The sequence below is a fragment of the Vulpes lagopus genome, chromosome 7 (genome assembly GCF_018345385.1).
Source record: "Vulpes lagopus strain Blue_001 chromosome 7, ASM1834538v1, whole genome shotgun sequence".
NCBI classification, from domain to species: domain Eukaryota; kingdom Metazoa; phylum Chordata; class Mammalia; order Carnivora; family Canidae; genus Vulpes; species Vulpes lagopus.
Window position 1 is genome coordinate 113,367,308 of NC_054830.1, and position 24,505 is coordinate 113,391,812.

The following is a 24,505-nucleotide window of genomic DNA, read 5'->3' on the forward strand; positions in this document are numbered from 1 at the left end:
ACAGCATCTCTATCACTTGGGAATTTTTTAGAGATGTAAATTCACAGGCCTCACCTCAGAGTACTGAATCAGATACTCTGTAGATGGGGTCTAGTGAACTGTGTTTTAATATGCCTTCCATATAAAAAAATGCCTTCCATATAATTTGGATGCACACTGAAATGTGAGAATCATTTTGATAGGAGATTGTCAGTTCAAGAATTTTTACATTGTTTTAAATTTTAATTTTTTGTATTTACATTTACAAAGCATTAAAAAAAAATACTGATTGAAATTGAAAAATATTCTGATAAAAGATTTATAATTATGTTGACAAGATTTTTTATATAAAAAAACTAACTGGGAATAATGCTTAATAGATACACTTAACTTAGTTCACAATTCTTTGCTAAAATAAATAGGTGAGGAAGATTAGGAGATACAAATTTCCAGTTATAAAACAAATAAACCATTAGGATGAAAAGTAGAGGACTGGGAATACAGTCAACAATACTGTAATAATGCTGTATGGTTACAGATGGTGATGACACTCCTCCTGTTGAGCACTGAGTAATGTTTGGAACCGGTGAAGTAGAAGGATGTACATCTGAAACTAATGTAACTGTCAATGTCAACAATACTTCAATAAAAATAAATAAAAGTAACACCTTAAACACTAAAATATATCACAGTCCTATAATAAAACATAGGTCTTCAAAAATGCTTATTTCTGATGAAGACTCCCTCCTTAACTGAATGCTATAGTTTATTTTGCTGATGCTGTATTACTTTGGTATTTTTTTGTTCTTCCAAGTAGTCTATGGTGTGCCACGTTCTGTCTTCACCAGCCAGGCAAAGATACAATTACCAGCTACATGTCATTTTCTGTTTTTGTCAATTATAAGAAAATACACTTTAAAACTCCAGATGTCTAAAATAAGAGTAACCGGGGATCCCTGGGTGGCGCAGCGGTTTGGTGCCTGCCTTTGGCCCAGGGCGCGATCCTGGAGACCCGGGATCGAATCCCACGTCGGGCTCCCGGTGCATGGAGCCTGCTTCTCCCTCCGCCTGTGTCTCTGCCTCTCTCTCTCTCTCTCTCTGTGACTATCATAAATAAATAAAAATAAAAAAAATAAAATAAGAATAACCGTATATTTCATCATATTCATTATACTAAAGGATGAAATATATCAGAAAATCTCTTACAATTCAAAAATTTCTAAGATACATCCATATTGTGCATAAAGGCATAGTTAATTCATTTTTGCTGTTGCATAATATTCCATTATGTGAACACACTATCATTTACTTATCAGACTTCGATTGATAGGTATTTGGGTTATTTCTAGGTTTTGTTTTCGCAAAGTGCTGCTGTGAACGTACTGTATTATATCACAGCTTACAAGATGGCCTTTGTTTTCTTTCTTATCTCTGGGAGAGAGTCTGGGGAAACATTTTTTCCTCAAACTCCAATGTTTTGGCAGCTGATTCTCAATGAAACTTAAATAAAAAAGAAAAAATCCCATACACATATATACATATATGTGTATATTTGTATGTACATATTATGGAAGAAGATTCCTGGGTCATCCATTTGCTGGCCACGCCTCAGAAGCCATGAAGGACAATGGGTGATGGATTTCAGTTTGAGAACTGCAAATTGCTTTTGATACCTTGAAAATAAATGGCTCAGAAGTGTTTATACTCTCAAAAAAGCATGATACCATTCCTAAGATACCTTTTAATGAGCCTCATTTTGAGAAAATGATGAAGTTGGCCAGCTAGCCTTCATGTAATGCTGTAAGGCATTGGAAAATGAAAAATTAGTCCAATTCACTTCTCCTTGCAAAATTTTCCTTCTTCCTTAAACCTTCTTTAAGGTTATTCTGTTAAAATACAGTTTTCAAACACTATAGAAGATAAGAGAAATCTTAGGAGGGATAAAAATCAGATAATAAATCCAAAACTATTCTTAGATACTAAAACATCATAACTTAAGGGTGAGGAGGACGCCGCCATGTTTTTCCCTCCACAGAGCAGTTACGCATAAGATAACTATCCTCAAAAGCAAGAATGGAAAAGAACAGACAAAAACTCAGCTACAAAATGAAGATTCAGTCTGAGCAGTTTAGCTTTTAAGGTCTTTAAAAATGGGCATCAAGTATCCTTTTTTTTTTTTTTTTTTTTTATTTTTGGCATCAAGTATCCTTTTTCAGAAAAGGTATAAAAAGATAAATCCAATTTGGACTTTTAGTCAGCTATGTGGACAGCAGTTCATGGAGGGGTAACACTGTTATGGGAATACACTCAATTTTTCCCATTCCCATCATAATGCTTTCATCCACTGGATGGGGGAAGATATACAGGTTTGCTTATTTGAGGTCTGCTTATTGATCCTGTAGACTCCTATATCTCTACCTAGCACAGTTATTTAAATACCAAATAAAACATCTTAGTGCTTAAATGTGTAATGGTTGCTTGCAAAGTAATCAAAAAATAAAAACAAAAAGAATCTTCCTTTGTGTGTTTATCATCTTCTCTGCTGGTCTTTCATAGGTGGTCTCCTCTAGAAAGGCTTGGTCACCTCAAGTTCCCATTTTCCTCAAATGCATTAAATGAATATGTTTTCCAACATTCAGGATCTAACTGAGGTAGTGGAGGTCAAACTGGCTTGGTCCAGCATGCAGGCCATGACAAATGCAGAGCCAGGTATATTCCAGTAGATGGGGAGTCTCAATTCAGACTTGGGCCAGGCTTGGGGACACTGCCCAGAGCTGGAGGCTGGTGAGTCCTGCATGCTGAGTGTCCTCTTTATTCCGGTCTCACCTTCTTGTCCTTTCTCCTCCTTTGCCTCCTCCATCAGAAGTGTCTAGTCTATTAGTGGATCTTTTAATCTTCCATATAACCATTAGAAATGTCTTCCCAACATCCAAGAAAAAGAAAAGTTCACAAGCTTTTTACTGGAATTACTGATTCTACAAATCAAATTGGAAAAAAAAAAAAAAGGTCTCTTCAGAAGTCTTCCATCCATGAGCAAGATATATCTTAGTTTATTCAGCATTTTTAGTTTATTTCTGTAAAATTTTATAATTTTATGCTTGTAAGTCTTAGACATAGTTGCTAAATTTAATGTTGGGTATAATGTAACTTTTTTGCCATTATGAATGATGTTCTTAAAACTTAAATTTTTGAGCTCTTGATTTATAGAAATGTAACATCCAGTCAAATTGCTAAAATACTACTTTTCTGTATATTATTTTTGTTTTCTGATTTTTTTCTTTTGGCTTTTTAAATTTTCATCTTAATTCCATTTAGTTGATATATAGTCATATTAGTTCAGGTGTACAAAATTCTGATTCAACAATTCCATATATCGCCCAGTGCTCATCACAAGTCTATTCCTTAATCCTTAACCACCTATTTTACCCATCCTCCCATCCATCACCCTTCTGGTTGCCACCAGATTGTTCTCTACACTTAAGAGTCTGTTTCTTGATTTGTGTGTCTCTATTTTATTCCCTTCACTTTTGTTTCTTAAATTCCACATATGAGTGAAGTCATATCATATTTGTCTTTCTCTGACTGACTTACTTCACTTAGCATTATACTGTCAAGCTCCATCCTTGTTGCAAATGTCAAGACTTTCTTTTTTGTGGCTGAATAATATTCCACTGTATATATACACACCACATATTCTTTATCATTCATCAATGGACACTTAGGCTACTTCCACATCTTGGCTACTGTAAATAATGCTGCTATAAATAAAGAGGTGCATATATCCATTTGAATTAATACTAAATTAGTGTTTTTGTATTCTCTCGGCAAATATTTAGTAATACAATTGTTGGATTGTAGGGTAGTTCTATTTTTAACCTTTTGAGGAAACTTCATACTGCTTTCCAGAGTGGCTATACCAGTTTGCATTCCCACCAACACTGCATGAGGGTTCTTTGTTCCTCTACATCCTCACCAACATCTGTTGTTTCTTGTGTTGTTGATTTTAGCCATTGTGACAGGTGTGAGGTGACAGGTTATTATAGTTTTGTATTTTCCTGATGATAAGTGATGATGAAGATCTTTTCATGTGTTTCTTGGCCATCTGGATGTCTTCTTGAAGAAATATCTGCTCATGTCTTCTACCTAAATTTAACTGGATTATTCAGTATTTGGGCATTGAGTTTTAAAAGTTCTTTATATATTTTGAATACTAACCCTTTATCAGGTATTTCATTTGCAAATATCTTCTCCCACTCCATAGGTTGCTTTTTAGTTTTGTTGACTATTTCCTTTACTGTGAAAATGCTTTTTATTTTGATGTAGTTGCAATAGTTTATTTTTGCTTTTGTGCACTTTGCCTCAAGAGACATACTAGGAAAAAAGTTATGGCTGATGTCAAAGAAGTTACTGCCTATGTCCTTTTCTAGAATTTTTATGGTTTCAGTTCTCATATTTAGGTTGTTAATCAATTTTAAATTTACTATTTTTGATTTTCTATGTAGATAATTATATCATTTGCAAATGATGAGAGTTTTATATTCTTCTTTTGAATTCTAATACTTCACAATTTTAAATTGCCTTATTGCACTAGCTAAGACTAAGAAAAATAGTAAGCAGGTGTGGCAACAGTGGGTTCTTTGTTCTGCTCACAATGCTTTAAAATACTATTTAAGATTTTATTTTGATCAAATTCAAATGTAAATAAAATCTGAAGAATGTACTAAAACCCTTTATGTGTCTATGTATATTTTTGATCCCTGAAATATTTTTTTCCCCAAACCATCTGGGAATAAGTTGGTGACATCATGACTTCTCACCCTTAAATACTTTGGCTGTTACTCTAAGACAAAGATATTCTCATAAAAAAACAACGTGAAATTATCAAATTGAGAATATCCAATAGTAGTCATACAATGCTATTATCTGATGTATAGGCTGTATTTAAAATCTCCCCATTATTACTGCACTGTCTTTATAAAAATTTTTCTTGATCTAAGACCTAGTTGAGGGTCACATGCACCATGTGGTTTTCATCTCTTTAGTCTCCTAAAATATAGAACACTGATTCTATATCGTTTATGGTATTAATTTTTTTAAGTTTACAGGCAAAGTTTCTGTTCTGTTTTATAATATCCTCCAATTTCCCTTTAATAGTGAATAAGTGAACTTGGGGAGATACTTTGAGACTTTGTAAATATTGTTGCCCCCCAAAAAAAAAAAAAAATATTGTTGCCCCACAAACTTTCACCTAATTATTGAACAGTCATTGATGATTCTTGCCTGAATTTGGTTATAATATTATTGAGTGAAAAATGGTGATTCATTATTAAATTTTAAAAATTCGAGTATTATTAATGTATAGGGTTACATTAGTTTCAAGTATGCAATATGTTTCAACAGTTCTATACATTTCTGTGCTCCTCAAGGTAAGTATATTCTTAATCCCCTTTGTATATGCAGTTTTTATCAGTTGTTCATTTTCCTACTATTGAGTTTAAAAGTTTTCTGTATATTTTAGATAACAGTCTTTTATCAGATATGTTTTTTGCAAGTGTTTTCTCCCAGTCTGTGGCTTGTATTCTCATTCCTTTGACATTATCTATTGAAGAGCAGAGTTTTCAGCTTTAATAAAGTCCAGTTTGTCAGTTCTTTCTTTCATGGATCATGCATTCGATGGTGTTATCTAAAAAGTCAACACCAACAGTAAAAAACAACAAAAAAGTCCCAACAAAAATCCATTTTAAAAAACGAGAAAATGAACACAGACACCTTTCTAAACTTATGAATAGATTCCTCAGCTATAATCATTTGCAATTCTAACAATAAAAATGAAAATTAAAATACCAAGATATGATTTTTTACCAGGATTAAAAAAATTAAGAGTTTGACAACACAGTATTTTGGCAATTCTGTCAGGAAACAAATATTCTGACATAATGCCAGTGAGAATATAAAATATTTCAATTAGTGTGGAGGAAAAACTGGTAAAATCTTAGAAAATGTAATTGTAAATTTATTTTTTACCTCAGTTTTAGAAATTTATCTTTAAGTTAAACCTCCAAAAACGTGAAATACATATGCAAAAAAATTTGCTTTGTAGTATTATTTGTAATTCCAAGATATTAGATAGTAACAACCTAAATGTTCACATATGAAATTATGGTACTTCTACAAAATTGGGTATTATAATCCTACAAAAAAGAATGACAAAGCTCTATCAACTAATAGCCAATGATTTCCAGAATATATTGTTAAGTGAGGAAAACAACACATAGAGTATAAAACGAATTCTACCTTTTGTGTGAAAAGGAAGAAAAATAAGAACATACACATTTTTGTGAAGCAAAACTCAAAAAAGATAAGCTGGAAACTAGTGAAATTGTTTTACTTCTCCCTTTAAAAGGAGTACTTGTATCACTGTCCCATTTACAAGGGTGTTAATCATAATATTTTCTAAGTACCTTTTTTGCAGAGTAAAGAGTCCTACTTCCATGCTTAATTTGTTAAACATTTCTATTATGAAAGAGGATTGAATTTCATCAATTATTTCTCTATATTTGTTGGAATTATTTTTTTTCATGTTCTCATTCTCATAAACTGATGGATTCAGTTTTCTGTTATTCTGCTTTTCATTTTTAGAACCATTCTAGAAGATGTTGCTAAAATCTTCCCTGCTCATATTCTGAAATGGAGGCACTGTTACCTCCATTTTTTTCTACTAATTCTTTGTCTTTCTTTTCTTGCCTTCATTTAGACCAGTTGAATCATGTTCTTTATCATTCCTCCTTTGTACCTCTGTTTGGAAATGTTGTTTGTTCCTACTTTTTCAGTGAATACACTAGAAATTAAAATATGCATACTTACTTACTGATTTCTGAATCAACCAGATGTTCAAAATATGCAAGGTAATGATTGTATAAAAATTTCAGGGAATGGGGTAGAGAAACAAGTTCTTAACAAGTTCTCTGGATAATTTTTATACATGATAAACTGGAGAACCAGATTAAGAAACAATTACACCAGAAAAAATAGCCTAAATTAGGCTAACACAAGCTTTATTTTTATCTGTTTATTTTTGATAGTCAAAATGGAAGCATTACTGAATTTCTCATTATTTAGCAGAAAGAAATATACCACATGTTAAGGAGAGGCATATTTTGTGTTAGCAATAAATTTGAAGAGTAATTTTCTCTGTCAGATTTTAAATATACTTTCAAATAAGTTTTTAAGTAAGGAGATTGATCAACATAATGGACTGTGTCATCAGGAGCTTTTACAAAAGATAAAAAAATATTTTTCTATATTATCTATTGCTTAAAGCCAAGATCATTATGTTTAAATCACATTTCTGCAAAGATTTTTTTTTTCACAGCTAAAGTAATTGCTTTTGCATGTGCCTTTTTGAACTAGTGCAAGAGTAGAAGACAGAAGAACTCAGGATTATCATGTCACTGTTATATGGAACAATTTTAGGCTTTATTCTGTACTAAAAACTATGATGCAATGAGCATACAGAAATGAGTAAAACATGGCCTCCATCCTTAAAGGATTATAGTTTAGAAAGAGAGACAGAGTAGTACACAAAAATAGTATATTGTACCGATAACTGCTCAGTTAAACATGTTCCAGAGACATCTCAAGAGAACAAGTGACTGATTTTACCTGCTTCACTAAGGAAGGCTTCACATAGAGAATAATACTCCTTGCCTCTTGAAGGATGTGTTCACAGAGTACAGAAATATTTTTGGTTGTTCAGCCTCCATTTCCCTTTTCTTTTTCTTTCTTTCTTTCTTTCTTTCTTTCTTTCTTTCTTTCTTTCTTTCTTTCTCTTTCTTTCTTATTTCTTCTTTCTTTCTTTTTTTATAAGAGAATTCCTTTACTCCTTATGAGAACTGGTCATTTTACATCTGAATGGAATGACAATCACTGAGTCTTGCATCTGCACCAAAGGGGTCATCATGGAACCACAGCTTCAATGGGAGTACCTTATTTCCACAGGTTCAATCCAGAAGTGGGCATGACTTAGGAATCGTCAATTAGTTTTTTTAAGGAAATATTTTCAATACAGGGAAGAGTGAAGGCAGCTAGCTCTCTTTCTGAGAGTTCAAGAATACTAAAAAAACCCACTTCTCTGAAGCTGTCCAGCATTATCTTTGCTGACATTTGGAGAGAGCTTGCTTGAATACAACGATGCAAACTATCTGGACTCAAAAATCTAGGTTCACATCTTACAAAGATGAGAAGAAAGACTATGCCAGGGAAAGATAATACTCTTTATCAACTGCATGTCAAAAGAACTTGAGAATTTTGTTTTAGCTAAGGACAGTTTTCAGAATGCAAATGGAAAACTACAAAGGAAGGTCTTACTATGCCATAATCAGGAGTACAAAGTTTATTTTGCCTATAATTGAAAGCTCCAATAAACTGTTCAGATTTTGAACAGGACTCTATGTTGATAGGCCAATCAAGAGGACAGTGCCAGAAAAAGCATGAACAGATAACCAGTTGGGGAAAGTATGGAAGTTGTTTAGTATTATCCATCTGCAAGTGAAAGGATAAAAGCCACAGACAACAGCTTGAGTTTGGCATAACTGACATAAAAGTATTCCTAATGATATTAAGCATATATGGTACAAACCATGTATGTTAACATATGATACAAAACTTCCCTCTGTTTACTAATATAGGACAGTGTGAGAACATTTATCCCAAAGTTGTTTCAAATATTTAGATGGAAACCAAAAAATAAATATGTTTGAGATTTATGCCAGGTTAAGATATGCAATATAAAGATAGCTTTAATATAACAGAATATATTTGATTGTTAATTAGTAAAAAAAAATTTCCTGGATTTGAAACTCAGGTGTGAGTCTTTTTATTATTTAAACTCTCTTTCCTTACACCTAAAATGGATATATTTAAATGTATCCTCATAGGTTTATTATAAAGCTTACAAAGAGATAATATTAAATCCTTTTGTAAATTATGAATATTATGAAGCATTAGTAACATTTTTGTTAATGTATTACTATACAATTTTATATATTTAAATAGAGAACTGACAGTGTTAGATAAAAATAAATGTCCTCCCCTAAAATGTGAGCAGTGGTTTCATTGTATAGAATATTCACCCCTACTTTGCTTTTTAAAAATTATTGCTGAAGGGGCATCTGGGTGGCTCAGTTAGTTAAGTGTCTGCCTTTGGCTCAGGTTATGGCTCTGGGATCCTGGGACTGAGCCCCATGTTGGGCTCCTGGCTCAGCAGGGAGCTTGTTTCACCATCTCCCTCTGACCCTCTCCCCGCTCATTCTCTCTCTCAAATACATCATATTAAAAAAAATTATCACTAGAAGTTTTATTCTTTGTTGCTTTTTCTCTTTTTCTTAACCGGCTAAACCACCGGAGCTTAAAAGAGTTCTGATGATAAATATTTACAATCAAACAAAATAAAAATTCAAAACACAGTGTTTAAACATTTATATGATCATAGAAATATTATGTCTGAAATTATATTTGCTATGGTACTCATTGGTCACTGTGGATCTCAGTTTTGTAGACTGCTGGAGACCAAACAAAGGCCAGAAACATTAAAAGACTCACAAAGCCATTAAATATTGATTTTTTCACAAGGAATTTTTAATAGACCACAACAAATGTCAATAGAAGCTCTCATCAAAACATTTAGTTCAATAACTAATGCTGATTCAGGGGCTCAGTTTTTTTAATGCGTAATTTCAGTGGGAATTCTTGAAGCACAGATTCTGATTTATGAACAGGGGATATATTCTAAGCTATGTTGTGAATCCCATTTATTGTGTTTAGATGTGAGATCATCCATTTATTATTTACCATGTGTCTATATTTGGTCTGAGATCCATCCCTGGGTAAGAATTTCAGAATGCTTCTTACCATATCTCGTCCAATTAACCACCTTTAAATGAAAAATTTCTGCTATCTGAACTGCCTAATTATTAAGTGGCAGATATTCATTACTCTGAAGGCACTTACTATACTGATGCAGAAGTTGTTACATTATTATGATTAATGGTGTGTCGAGGTGAACATAGAGACCTGGGTTTGGGATTTCAATAGCACCAAGAGAAACACACAAATACACACACAACACACAAATATCCCTAAGGTGGCACAACTTTCATTCATTTGTCCCCTTCAACAACCTAAATGGCAGACAAGCAAATGAATGGAAAGGGTAAAAAAGATAATACCTCCCACGTTCAGGGATTAGTCAGTTTCTGCTCAGCCTTGACCCATGTGTCTAGTGATTTATTTATACTTCATAATAAACTGGAGTCGCCTTATATGATTAATGTGTGGAAGGTCTGCTACCAGTTCAACACATTGCTGGAACACATATGCTAAAAAAGACACACATAATACATCTTAAAAAAGAAAAGTTGTCACCTCTTATTTGTACTGTTTATAATTTATATTTGATTTGTAAAGTTCATTTTAAAATGCTTTATATTTTCCTATTATTCTTTGCATTGGAGTTCTGGATATGCACATTCACAATAAACTGTCACCGATATATTTATATTATTGCCTTAACCTCTGGTACCCTGCACATAACACAAGCATATGGAAGCTGGGGGCATGATTTAAAATGCATCAAATATTCTTCTCCATTCTCCTGTGACCTCCCTTAAAAATACTTCGTAGACAAACACAAAAAGAAAATTAACCTATAATATAGCAAGGAGATGGGGAGGAAGTAATCACTGAAGTAGTTTCAGTATATTTGTAGAAGAAGAAAAGTGAGGTAAGGTTGGTTTATAGGCAAAGCTGAGGGATGGAAGAGAGAGAGCCCATGGCAGAAACTCTTACAAGCAGAATCCTAGTTATAAGCATGGTTCTAGGAGTGAGAAGAGGAACAAAAAGTGGTCATTAGTGGAAGGTCTTTCTGAAAGATAGTTCTGTAAGTTTCCACACCTTTCCCCCTCTATTCCAAGCCCCTATTATTAGATTCTCTGGTAGACTTTTATTCTCAGAAGGAAAATGTGAGGAATTCTTCTTTAATGGCCTCTAATGTGGGTATTAGTATCCTCAGAGAACCAACCTCAGAGCATCTTAGAGGTGCTAAGTCTCACATCATGTTCCAGACATATGCACCCTAAGGTGACCTTCCAGAGAAGAAGCCTGTCAGGGACATAACTCTATCCACACAACAGTAGGGGAGGAAATCCTTATCCATTTTCCATAATAATAATAATGCTATGATTCACTAATAATATGAATAATCAAGAATCAAAAGAAATGAAAATAATAATAGAAAAAAAGACCAGAATAAAGAAAAAATAAACTCGAGGGGAAAATCAGATTGATTATTCAAGACCTAGAGGAATCTAGGATGTACTCTAATAAGAACAACAGGATATAATGAAAAGGGAACACTGAGAATATGAAAAAGCTCTCAGTAAGTAAATAGTGACTGGCAAGATAAAATAAATTTTACTCAGTAAGAAAAATACGTAGAAAACTCTCAATATCCAAAATGTAAGAACATTAGAATGTTATTTTCAAAGGATGGGGATTTTTTTTCTGTTTTGTTTACTACCATGTCATCAGTTCCTAAAACAGACACTGGAGATATACACATGTTGAATAAACGAACAAATGAATGAACTGTGCAAAAACACACTATGCGGGGAAAGAAAAAATAAATGCAGATTCATTCCTGGAAAGAAATACACATTCAAAAAAGAACAGAAAAGTCAAAAGCGAGTCCAATATTAATGAAGTATGGAGTTACAATTTCCAAAAAAAGTGAAGCAAAATGCAAAAAAGCATATTAAGAGAGCATAAATAATGAAAAAGACTCACATATAAAGATATTCTAAATTAGTATATTTATAATACCAGAAGTAAATAAAAAAATTTATATCCTTCAGAAAGAAAAATCAAATTAGTTAATTAACTATAAAATATGTATATTATGCTGCAGGCTCAGACCTCCAGCTGCAATCAGTACATATTCCAATTTCTACAAAAGGGGAAGAATGGGTTTCCAAACTTTTGACAGTAAGAAATGAACATCAGTACAATATATTAACTAAGCTACAAACTTAATTTCAATTTCACCAGTCTTTCCATTAACGTCCTTTCTGTCTCAGCGTCCAATCCAGGATCCCACACTGCGCTTAATTGTCATGTGTCTATAGTGTCCTCCAGTCTGTGATAGTTCACAGTCTTTCCTTATTTTTCATGATCTTGACACTTTTGAAGAGCACTGGTCAGTTGTTTCATAGAATGTACCCTTAATTTTTGGTTTTCTGACATTTTCTCATGATCTTTCACTATAAAAATGATGGTCTAGAAACAAACTCATGCACGTACAGTCACTTGACTTATTACAAAAACAACACTGTAGTGCTGTGGACAAAGAAGAATCTTTTCCATATATTTTGTTGGTTTAACTCAAATATATGGTAGAAAAATAAGCCTTAGCACTGTCTTTATAAAAGACAAAATAATAACACATTTAGAAGGAAATATAGGATGAGCTTAGGTACTATTCCCAAAACATAAGACACAAAAGAAATAAATAGGAAAGATCATTTGAACTATATTAAAGAACCTCTGTTTTTAATGAACTTAATGGTATCAAAGGATACTCTTAAGAAGCTAAAAAGGCATGCATGCCACAGGGTAGTAAAAGGTGTCTAAATCGTCATAACCAGAATATGTAAAAATTACTACAAATTGCTAAGTCAAACAACTCAATGGGCAAAAGTTTGGAACAGGTATTTTTCAAAAGAGCACAATCAAATGACAATAAACATGAATGAAAAGTGTTTCACCAACTAAAATTTAAATCACAATATGATACATAAAGCATACATATCATGAAAAAGACATGCATTATCAAATTTGGGGGAAGAAAAATGGCCTATGGACAGGAGCTGTCTCTTCTACATCTTGCTTTCCTTCCATGAGTATTTAGCAGGTATCCTATAGATGGCAGCTACAGTAGGCTTTTGGAAGTTGAACTTTAGAAAACAGTAACTCCTGCCAAGTTTGGAAGGGTAAATTAGAACATACACTTTCTGGGTTATAGAAATTGATGTCACACACTGGAGATACTCTTATTTGACAAAGTAGAGTATGAGCTAAGCCTGTTAACCCTAATTCTGAATAGTGGTGAGGACTGTTAATGCATCTGTGATAAAGAACATTAGAAACGATGCATCAAGTTACATATTAAAACGATCCTGCTGGATCAATTTAAGAATCCTGACTTCAGATGTGATCTAAGCATATGCTAACAGATGGAAAATAAGGGAGCCAAACACATCAAAAGAAACATCCTCTGCTGTGTGCATGTGTGTGTGTACGTGTGAGCATAAACAGAAACTCTACTAACTAGTGCCTTGGACATCAGAATCACAGAATCAGGAGGAAAAACTCACATCTTCACCATAAGCAAATTACTCTTCTGCAGTTTCTTCAATTCATCTCTATCACTTATAACTACCTAAGCAGTCCTAGACCAGTAAATTATTCTGTGCTTCAGTTTCTTCACTTAAAAGGGCAGAAATAATTCTATTTATTTCATAAAATTGTTGGGAGCATTAAATGGGAGAATAAAATTGATAGTACCTAGAAAGTACTCAGAGGAACGTTTGGAATACTGTAAAGGTCCATTAAATAGGTGTAAGTCTAGAGAAATTACTTGAAACAATGAGAGGAAAAGATAGGGGTGGCAAAGAGACGATGGGGAGAAGAAAAGAGAGTAAGGGAGCAGAAATAGGCTCTTCTGGCACAAGGGATATACATGTTATTAGACTGCCAGAGAAGAAAGTACCATGATGGAAACATATAGTTTGATGATAAGACAGAAGAATCAAGATAAAGCAGGCCCCAAAAATGTAAGGGGAGAACAATTTTTTTCTTTTTATTTTTTTAAAGATAGATAGATAGATGATAGATGATGATAGATAGATAGATGATAGATAGATAGATAGATAGATAGATAGATAGATAGATAGATAGATATAGATAGATAGATGATAGATAGATAGCTTTATAAGAGACAGAGAGAGAGGAAGAGACACAGGCAGAGGGAGAAGCAGGCTCCATGCAGGGAGCCTGATGGGGAGAACGATTTCTGAAGGAGCAAATAGTTGACTGGTTTTGAATAGATATACATGTTCATAGCAAGTGACTTACTGTGATAGCCCTGATAAATTTGGAAATTCTTTCTTAGTAATACTCAGCTTTGAATGATGGACAATTTTCCAGAATAAGGAATGAAAATATGTCATACCTTCTAGTGAGTCCCACTGGATGTGCCATAAAGGAGCATTATTTTTGTCCACTGTTCAACTCCATTTCTTAGGATTATGGAGGTTCAATATGATAAGTAGAGCCTTAAAGCGCATAGAATAGCTGTTTGCTATTGACATAAAATAGCTTCTGCAACATTGCTGGTCATTATACCAGTGATCTCCAGCAGTGACTAGTTTCTTACAGCTGGTTGACTCATCGTGTAGGAGTCTTCCTTTCAATGACAGGGTTTTTAAGCTTGTCCCAGAGTACCAGTGCCCACTTCCTGCTCAATACCAGTGGTTCTAGAAGATAAACTTTCCATTACTTCTACCAATCATGTTTGTAGTGAACATGTCATATATTTTGTAGCTAATTTGGAGACATCATTTCACAGATGAACATCTGAATCACAGTTGATGAGTCTGAATCATACAAGTCTTCCCCCCAAATAACATGCCATAATGAATTTAATGACTTCATACAATTCGGATTAAAAAGCATTAAAAAATTAGTGATAATAATAAGACTTCATGTCACACAGGCAGGGCTGATAATATAGCTTAAAACATTTTTGTGATTCTAGAAAAATAATCAAAGTACAAAAACTAATACAGAAGCAGAAGAGGCAAAAGTACTCATGGTTCTATCAATTAAAGGCATATCTAGTGTGTACTTAGACATATTTGCTTTTTAATTTTTTGTATACAATTATTTTAAGTATTTAAGATCATGAAGTATTTGCTATTTTTATGTCCTAACATTATATTTTCCCTGTATTAAAAATCTGTCCATTGTAAATATATCACTTTTAATGACTATATAATATTTAATTCCTTGGTATATATTTTCAATTATTTATTGAATGCATGTTATAGTTTATTGACATTATTCTTGCTCCATCAATGAGCTAACATTATAGCATATTTATTTTCTCCTTTGTTAATTATTCATATTCTTTCCCTTTTATTTTTGTGGTAGGTGTTTTTATTACCATAATCTCTCTATAACTAATCTTGACTTTATATTTCCTTTTTACAGCTACCATTAATTTATCTTTTCTTTTTTCTTAAGTTTAATAAAACTTTATTTCATTCACATTTTTCTAAAAAGATGCTCTTGGCTTTATTTTAAGGTTTCACTGTTTGTATTTAAATTTTTTTTCTGATTCTTTTATTTATGTTTTTATCTATTTCTTTCCAGTAGTACTTTTTTAAATTTATTTTTTGTTTTTTTTTTCAGTTAATTCATGAAATTAATAAGTAGGCTTTTAACAACAGAAATGGTATTACAAAATTTCAAAACGAGTAAAGATACAATTTTATAACTGTTCCAACAACTTATCAAAAATGAATATTTTGTCATATTTGCTATAGACACATTATTTATTTTTAAAGAAAACCCTAAATATCACTAACATTCTTTTGCTATCCCACCTTCCACAGAACAAACTATTACTATTGTCAGTGTGTATCATTTCCATAAACATTTTTTAAAAGTTACAACAAATGTGTGTGATTATAAATGATATATAGTGATGATTTGCTGGGGTTTTTTTTGAATTTTATATATAATATTATTTGTATTTGTGCCACTAGGCCCTTGTGCGTAATATTATGTTTTTGTGATGCAGTCATGTTGATGCATATAATTATAGTTTACTCTTGTGACACAGTTTCTCAACCTCAGCATTATTGACATTTTAGGTCAGATAATTCTTTGTTGCAGGGCTATCCTATACATTTTAGGATGTTTGGCAGCATCCTTGGCCTCTCTATCCAGTAAAAAAATGCTCAGCCTTACTGGTAACCATAGCAATGCAGAATCCTTCCATCTATAGTTGTAACAACTAAAATTGTCTCTAGATGTTGCCAAATGTCCCGGGAGGGCAAATTCATCCCTGGTTGAGAACCACTGATTTAAACTAATATGTTACATTATAGGAAAGATTTATTCACTCTCATTTGCTAATTAGCTTGTTTACAATTTTCAGTGTTGCAAACAATGCTGCAAAAAACAACACAGTGCTTGTCTTCTGTGCACTTATGCTAGGATTTCCTAGGGCACATACCTACTAGTGGATTTGCTAGGAAGTATAAAATGAATATTCAAATTTAAAAGATACACCAACAACTTGAAAATAGTTAAACCAATTACCAGCAATGTATACATTTCATGTTTCTCCATATCTTTGTCATTGTTTTATCAGAATTTAAAAATTCTTATCAGTCTTTTATGTGCAATAGTAACTTCCTGTTCTATGAACTGCCTACTCATATCCTGTGCCATTTCCAAATCAGGCTTCATTTATTTTTTCAATTCGATGTAGAATTTCTTTATCCTAGAAACAAGCTGTTTTCTTAGTCTGTACCTTAGTTGTGAATGCTATTCTACAGTTAAAAATATAGTCAAAATTGTCGCCTTTCAGTTTTGGAACTGTACATATTTGATTTTAAAATCCTAAAGCCATAGAAATTTTTGTTTATTAAATGTCAAAACCATGCTTTCTCTCATTTTGGGTCTGATTCAGCTGAATTAATTTTTAATAGATTATTGAGGTATAATTGAAATATACAACAAACTGCTCATATTTAACATATACAATTTATCATTTTGATATATGTATAGACCTTGGAAACCATTATTGAATTTAAGATAATGAACATATTGTTCATCCTCAAAAGTTTCTGTATATCTTTTTTAATCCTGTCCTCTCTCTTCTTTTTGATACCATCCCCTTCCATCTCTAAGCATCTACTAATATGCTTTATATGGCCAAAGATTTATCTGTATTTTGGGGAATTCTATGTAAACGGGATCATACAGTATGTATTGTTATTTATCTGCCTCCTTTCATGCAGCATAATTACTCTGATATTCACCTATGCTGTGAAACATATCAACAATTAATTCTTTACTCTTAAGTATTTTCTTATTATATAGATCTATCACAATTTGTTTATCCATTTACCTGGTGATGGCATTTGGGTTGTTCCTAGATTCTAATTATTAAAAATAAAGTTCTTATGTACATTAATATACAAATCGTTATACAGACAAACTCATTTCCCAAGAAGTACGACAGCTGAGGTAGGAACACATAAACTTTGTAAAAAACTATCAAATCATTTTCCAAGTGATTGTGCCCTTTCACAATCAAGTTGGGTCAAGTTGCCCCCCCCCCCTTTTTTTTTTGCCACTCACTGGTTTGGTCAGTGTTTTAAATTTAAACTATTTATAAAGATATCTTTAGACGGGCTCAGGAATTTATATTTATAGGAATTTATATTCCTTTTTTTCTAATTTTCTGATATAGATGGTAATCTATGTTGATTATGCATCTACTTAGCTTTTACAATTTTTTAGATTCTCTCCAATTACATGTTAAAAATATTTAAATAGTGCATTTTGTTTAACACTTAAAGAGAGTTAAGTATACAGATGCTCTCACTGATCTGAACTAACTGCAGAGGTAAAAACTTAGAAAAAAGCATTGAGGAAAAATCATTATATATATGCTAAAAAAATATGAATCGTATTTCCAAATTTTCCTTTTGCCTGATCTATTAGACAAATGTCTGGCTTCTTTGGGCCCTTTCTGGAAATTAAATATGTGTACTCTTCTTGAATGTAATGGTATAAAAATATTTTCTTTATACCTTTACATACACTCTGAAATCAGGTCTATTTTAAAAAGTCAGTTCTTATTACACAGGCTTAGTAAATGTAAACTGCAGTATCTGTCTTATATGTCAGTTTCAATTATCAATTAAGGATACAAATTAATGAGGTTTCACTATTCTGATTAGTAAGAGTAATAAGACGTTTATATAGATCACAATTCTACTGTGGAGGATTATAAAACTAATCTAATTTCTTTGAAAAAAAGTTGACAAACTTTAAAGCCAAATGGAAAATAGTTTCATTAATATTGGTTTCTGCATTAGTTTATATGTTAATAGTTCCATTTTCTTTACAGTACCTGAACTATGGTGTATCAGGAGATACAACCTTGAGAAGCAGTGATACTGAGTAGCTACAAATTAAGCAGGAGCCAAAATGGTAACAGTTCTACAAATGAGAGAGAGAAGGTGCTTTCCTGTGCTTTTGGTGGTACCTGGTCATAGGTTACATTTGTAAATCAAGTGTTCTTTGGAATGTAGGTAAACCAAAAATAATTTTAAATACCTAAAACCTGGGGCACCTGGGTGGCTTGGTCACTTAAACAGCCAACTCTTGGTTTTTGGCTCAGATCATGATCAGGGTGGTGACATCAAGCCTTGCATCAGCTCTCTACTTAGCCAGGAGTCTGCTTAAGATTCTCTCCCACTTCTGCCCCTCTCCCTGCTTGTGTGCTCTTTCTCTCAAATGAATAAAAAAAGTCCTTAAAAATAAATAAGTAAAATGAAAATCTGAAACCAACATATATGTACTTCAGAAGACAATGAAACCCATTGTTTTTATTTTATTTATTTATTTATTTATTTATTTATTTATTTATTTATTGTATATATTTTTTATTGGAGTTCGATTTGCCAACATATAGTATAACACCCAGTGCTCATCCCGTCAAGTACCCCCCTCAGTGCCCATCATCCAGTCACCACAACCCCCCACCCTTTCTACCACCCCTTGTTCATTTCCCAGAGTTAGGAGTCTCTCATGTTCTGTCTCCCTTTCTGATATTTCCCACTCATTTTCTCTCCTTTCCCCTTTAATCCCTTTCACTATTTCTTATATTCCCCATATGAATGAGACCATATAATGATTGTCCTTCTCGGATTTACTTACTTCACTCAGCATAATACCCTCCAGTTCTATCCACCTCGAAGCAAATGGTGGGTATTCGTCCTTTCTAATGGCTGAGTAACATTCCATTGTATACATAGACCACAGCTTCTTTATCCATTCATCTTTCGTTGGACACCGAGGTGTGAGTGTAAATGGGATTGACTCCTTAATTTCTCTTTCTTCAGTCTCATTATTAGTGTATAGAAATGCCACGGATTTCTGGGCATTGATTTTGTATCTTGCCACACTGCCGAATTACTGTATGAGTTCTAGCAATCTTGGAGTGGAGTCCTTTGGGTTTTCTATATACAGTATCATGTCATCTGTGAAGAGGGAGAGTTTGATGACTTCTCTGCCAATTTGAGTGCCTTTTATTTCTTTCTGTTGTCTGATTGCTGAGGCTAGGACTTCTAGTACTATGTTGAATAGCAGTGGTGAGAGTGGACATCCCTGTCGTGTTCCTGATCTTAGGGGAAAGGCTCCCCGTGTTTCCCCATTGAGAATGATATTTGCTGTGGGCTTTTTGTACATGATTTTTAGGATGCCTAGGAATATTCCCTCTATTCCTACACTCTAAAGAATTTTGATCAGGAATGGATGCTGTATTTTGTCAAAAGCTTTCTCTGCATCTATTGAGAGAATCATATGGTTCTTGTTTTTTCAAAAGAGAATTATTTACTTGCCATGTTTAACTTATCCTAGTCATAGCAGAAATAGGAAATGTTGTTAGTAAGAGAATTTAGGTTACAATCTCTCAAACTTCCTTTTTGAAAGCTAAATTCAATTATTCTGAGAGGTGGATGACTAAACACTGTTGTCTTCTCCTTTTACTTCCTCTTTGAAATTCTGTTTGGGATCCAAAACTCACCTGTCCTTTGGTTATCTCACTTGTCCCCTCATGTCCCTAAAAGCATCAGTAAGTGATGACCAAGAGAAAGAACATGCCCAGTAGCAAACCTAGTAGAGGAATATTTGAAAGCGGAAATAAAATCTACCGACAGTGTGCTGTGTAATTTATGATTTTATAAACAGATATGAATTATTCCTATCTAAGTTGACAATTTTCAAATTCTTCAGTTGATTACGGCATACAATGTGACTGCTTTTCATAATTTAGCAAAAAAAAAAAAAAATTACCTCATTCTCCAAACCTTTAAAATATATAACTAAAAATCAGGGTAGAATAGGTGGCCACCTTAACTATGGAAATGTTAAAAATGACTCCACAGGTTGCATAAAAAGGAAAACAAGAATGGTTTGAAAATGACAGATGTAAGAATATAAAGAATATGGCATGTAAACAAGTTCAAGAATATATTCACAGGCAAATTAGTCATGTATTTTCATGATGTAGGGGGAATTTTTTTAAAAAAGAATAAATATAGTCATGCTACACATACAAGGTATTCTGGACTACTAAGAACAACTAAAAGAGCTAGACAAAATGAAAAACTCTCCTTTTAAAGATATGAAAGCTCCTGCAGGAACAAGAACTAGAAAGGCCACAACTTAGGAGGGAAAAGGGCAGAGAGGTGAGGTCTTTGGTGTGAGATGCTGAAATTAAACACTGGCATATTCTCTGCTTAGTAAATTTCCTACTACATGTACAGCCAACCAATTCCAATGGACATACATACCAAGAGGTATGTGCCTGAATGTTCACAGTAGAACTACTGATAATAGGCAAAAACTGGAAATACTCACCGACAGTGAAATCAGTACTTTCATGTAATGGAATATTATAAAACAATAAAAATAAACCACAATACAAATGGTAAATCTCACAAACATCACATTGAGAGGGAAAAAAAACCTGACCTAAGAGAATACATGCAGTAGGATTCTAATTATATAGAAAAATTCACAAGTCTGATCAATGAACATAGAAACAGGACTGTGAAAACATTTCAGGAGAGAGATGGAGTGGTAACTGAGAGGAGGCGTGACAAGGTGCTTTGTGGACATTGATAGAGTTCTCTTTCTTAGGCTCATTGGTGGTAGCATGGGTATATTTACTGTGTGATAATTCACCTTTTTTGATTTCTTTGCTTTTTATATGTGTGCCATGCTTTAGTAAAAAATAAAATGACAATAAAGTGATTTTTTTTAAGTAAAAAAAATCTGAATTTAGGTTTTGTTTTTGTTTTTGTTTTTTTTTAGATTTTATTTTATTGTAGAGAGAAAGAGGCAGAGACATAGGCAGAGGGAACCTGATGAGGGACTAGATCCCAGGACCCTGGGATCACATCCTGAGCCAAAGGTAGATGCCCAACCGCAGAGCCACCCAGGCGTCCCTGAATTTAGAAGTTTATATTCAGATATATTTTTATTCAAAATTTAGTTTAATAAAAATATTTAGAGGTGTATGAAGATCTATATAGAAAATTATTTTTGATGAAGTTTTATGTAAGAAGAGAAGCAGATCCTGGAGATACTGTTAAGAAACTCTGATAAAATGTCTTGGTAATGAGGTTTATTATTTTACCATACCAAATAAATGAATAAGCAAATAAATAAGACTAAGATCAAATAAAGAAATAAAGAGAAAACATATCCTCTTTATTTATATAGAGATAAATTATAATTATAGACATTATACACATGAGACTTTGGAGCCCAAAAATACATGGAAGTGAGTAAAGGATATTTCTTATAAGGAAGATGATATAGATATCAATGAAATAAAGAAATAACAGTGAGTAAATAAATATGAGCATACATTTATTAAAGACAACCATCATAAAGGAAAAATAGCATTTATATAAGCAGTAAACCAACAGAAAATAACTTTTTCCAATAGAAATCAAAAAAAGAAAAAAATAATAAGAATGTACACAAAATATAAAATTCATATGAAAGGTACCAATATCACACTATTAAAATATATATAAAATGGTTAAACTCACCAATTAAAAGATTGTCCCTGAATGAATGAAATCAAATTCTAAAAATATATTGTCCATATGACACATAAAAAGTTAAAATAAAGCAATCTTATTAGTGCCATAAAACATAGGTGGTACAAACATAAATAATAAATTTGAACTTACACACTGTAAAAAGTGGATAAATAAGCTGACAGATCAAAAAATATAATTAGTAGAGATGAATGGAATATACATATCTATACTGCTGTGTGTGAGTATATATATGTGTGTGTGTATATATGGATAAATATACATATACATATATAGTGAAATTAGGACCATAAAGATCCTAGAAGGAAACAGGAGAATATTTCATGAGGTAATTAAATTTTTTGTAAATTAAATATTTACTAAATTGTTAACAAATAAATTAATTAATACATTTTTAATGAATTCAATAAAAGTAATCTTTCATAAGTTAAAAGGAGGCAGCGATTTCTTAGACATTTGAAACAAAAAAAACCCACTAACAATAAAAGGAAAAATTTGATAAAATGGACTTCATCAAAATTAGAATATTTCGCTTTTCAAAGGACACTAATAATGAAATAAAAAGGCAAGTCACAGACTGGAAAATATATTTAGAAAACCTGTATCTCATGAAGGATTTCTACCTACAGCATAGAACAAACAATTTCTCAAAATTACAAAGAGATTTGAGTAGACCCTTCACAAACTAAAATATATAAATTATCAACAAGCACTTGAAAAGATACTCAGTGTCAGGAAGCATAAATTACAAATCTCCGTGATCATGATCTTCTGTTCCTCAAACACAATTCTTGTCTCAGTGCACTCTAGTATGGAATCCATCCACGCTACCTAATGAAAAAATTCTTGCTAAAATAATCAATATTTCCAAAGTGCTTATTTCCCTGTGACCATGCTTCTCTTTTCAGCAGAATTCCAAGTTGTTCACTCATTCCAACTTGAAATATTTTCTTCTCTTAGCTCTTCTTTTTATATCAACTCAGACTTCACTAAAGTGAGAAATCATGTAGCCAATTGCTTACTCGACACTTCCACTTATGTATCTCCTAGACAGCCCACACTGAAATGGCCCAAGGCAGAAATCCTGATTCTCTCTTCCCTATCCAATTTTCCTATCTCTGTTGACAAGCCAACTCTCCACCCAGTTGCTCAAGCAGAAAAGAATAATCCTTGATTGCTTTTTTAAAAAATCATCACCCACATCCATTTCACCAGCAAATTCTATAGGATTAGCCTTCAAAAAAAGAAGGCTGCCTGGTTTTCTCAGTTTTCCCTAAAAGCATCCCAGTTCTACCCACAGTTATTTTTGCCTTGGCTATTAAATTATCTTCTCAACTGTCTTCTTCCTGTCCCTTGTGCTCTATTGTCCATTCTCCAAGCCTTGCCATTATGATAGCCTTGCCATTCTACTGGCTCTAAGCAGACACTGGGACTGATCATTAAAATCTGAATTACTTCTTGTCACTCTTTTCCTTAGACCTCTCTCATGCCTTTTACCAATGACTATATTGCTCCTGGGGTAAAGTCCAAGCTTTTAATATAAACTCTAAGTGCCCAAATAGTTCAATTCCTGAATATTTGTTCTCTTCTTCAGCTTCCATTCTTGCTCATCTCTTATCCTCTCATCCTCAATATGCTCTAGTTATCCTAGTCTCTCTCTTTTTCTACTTCTAAAACACAAAAATGCTGTTCTAAGCTAAGCGGGAGTTACTTGGTCTCCCCTCTACCTGGAATCCTCTAACCTTATAGTTTAATGCAGGGATAGTTACCTCTGGCATTTTAGATATCAGGCTTCCTAATCAACCAATCTAGAGATTCTTATCTCTCTTTATCATAGATTCAAATTTACTTTCTTTGGATCACTTATTTGTAATGTGTACTATTCATTTAGGTGCTTTTTATTGTGTACTCCTTCACCCCTGAATGCATGAGAATGTAAACAAAATAAGAATAAAGATTTTATTTTCTTTATTCACCAGTGCATTCCATGTCAAAAATATATGTTCAGTAAATGGTAAGTAAATTGGTACATGGACATTATCTTCAAAACCACTGTTCCAAATATAAGATTTTCATTACTTAGCTACTTCTCAGCAACCCGGTGTGAGCAAAGATATAAATGAAGAATAAAGATTATAGAACGAAAATATAAATGAAAACCTAACTACATGAGATTAAAAGAGCTCAGATTTAACACAGGGAAGATGGAAATGAAAATAATGACAGTTTACTGCCTTTGGTTCAGGTCATGATTTCAGAGTCCTGGGATGAAGTCCAATGTTGGGCTCCCTGCTCAGTGAGAGGAGACTGCTTCTCCTTCTCCCTATCTGCCCCTCCTCCACTCCTACTCTCTCTCTCTCAAATAAATAAAATCTTTAAAAAGAGAAAAGAAAAACAAAAGAATGACATTTTAGTTTATTTGGGAGAACTTGAAATAGAAATGTAACCTGACCTCTAATAGTTTTTGTCCTATAGCTCGGGTATGCATTTTGTCTAATTAGTTGTACAAACAGGAAACTAAATTTTGGATGATT